This window comes from Rhinolophus sinicus, linkage group LG17, assembly GCF_036562045.2.
Source record: "Rhinolophus sinicus isolate RSC01 linkage group LG17, ASM3656204v1, whole genome shotgun sequence".
In the NCBI taxonomy this organism is placed as follows: domain Eukaryota; kingdom Metazoa; phylum Chordata; class Mammalia; order Chiroptera; family Rhinolophidae; genus Rhinolophus; species Rhinolophus sinicus.
Window position 1 is genome coordinate 17,335,574 of NC_133766.1, and position 1,791 is coordinate 17,337,364.

Sequence of the window (1,791 nt, forward strand, 5' to 3'; positions counted from 1 at the left end):
GTGCCAGTCATTTTTATCATCTGCCTTGGAAAATAAAATAAAAATAAGATAAAATATAATTTTTAAAAATTCAAATCGTACACTTATTTGCAATTCCTTTACATGAAATCCAGGTAGAATTGTCTTCTTCATTTTCTTCTCCTTCTGTAACAAAAGTTCAATGGGCTGACTGGCTAGAAAAAGAAATAGCAGTATAGAACTGCTTCCCTTTCCTTGTGATTATGCTATATAAAACTCAAACAACAAAAAAATAGGTAAATGTAACCCACATGATGAAAGTAAATAGCTAAAGGATTTTAAAGCACTGAAAGCAGTCTTTTTGCTGGAAGAATAGCAATTTGGATGTGAGCTACTGCTTTTGCATATTAAACACAAGTCTTTGTCTCTTTCACCTCAGTAGTGTGAGAAAGCAAAATTTGATTTGATGGGGGAAAAGTAAAGGCCGTAAACAAAAGGGTGTGTTGTTCCTGAGGGGCAGTCTTCCTAATGGCATTCTGCCCAGAAGCCCTTTCTTCTTGGCTAACGTGATCAGGGTAAATTGAGTAACCAGATTGAGACCCCAGAGAGTCAGGAGAGATCACAAAATTGATCAGTGCCTTCAGGGTCCAGACTTAAGCCAGTCCTGACCTTGAGGTCAGACTGGTCACTATTTCTATTGAATAAGCACAGTCATGGAAACTTCATATATGTTCTCTGTCTGAAGAAGCTCAAGGGGCGTGATGGGGGAGATCGTTCCCCAAAGTTAGCTGGTCACACGCACCTAGAAGTGTCTGAAGATATGATCACGCCCGAACACTACTCCCAGTCAGTGCTTGCTGGGAAGAAGTCTAACGCTGGGTACATGGTCAAATTCAGGCCAGAGGTATCAACCTGTATTTTTCCAAGACACGTGGCACATCATGAATGTAACCTTTACTGTCAGGAATCTGAAGTCCAAAGAAGGGAAAAGACAGATCTGTTTCTCATCCACAGAAATATAGAAAGGTAAATGCTGGAAGTTGCCTTAGGGATTTGAGGAGAGGTGGAAGCAAAACACAACCTTTGCAAATGGCAAAAACCAATCCAACCGACCGAAGTTCAGGAGATGAAAATTAATAGTGAAATGGTTTGGGGTTTTCTCAACATACCATGTTCATTTCTGCCTCTGCATATATATTTTTCCTAGCAGCAGACCCTTAATTCTCTCTCTATTTCTCCAACAATCTATCCATTTTTGTTCCAAGGTACATCAGGAATCTCACTTCTCTTATGAAGCTTTCCCTAACCCTCCCGCCCACAGAGTTTCAGCCTTTACTCTCTGTATCCTTCATTTGCCACTTAAATATGGCCTTGAGCTGCTTTTTACTATATTTAAATATGTGCAGTTTACCTTCCTGACTATATACTGTAGGCCCTCTACTAGAGCTGTATGAGTCACAGTGTCTCACTGAACTGAGCACAGAGCTTCAAGAAGAGCCCAGGGGAGCAGGCTCTCCATCAGCCATGGCCCGGGGCCTCCTGGTGTGCCCTTCCCAGAATGCCCTGGGACACTGTATTTTGCTGATTCCTCGCCTGGTTCCCTTCTTAGCTGAATAGGAACCACATACATCTGTCTTGCTTCTTTCCTCACCAGAAGGGAGAGAACTAAAGAGATGTTTATTTTTTTTTATTCAAAAGATAAGATATCAGGGAAACAGAAAGCATTATGAGCTGCCCAGGGAGTTTTATGATAGTAATTACCATTATCCAGATTACTAAGATTTTCTTAGAAAACCAAACCTTTTCCTGTTTAACTGAGCTGGACCACTAAAA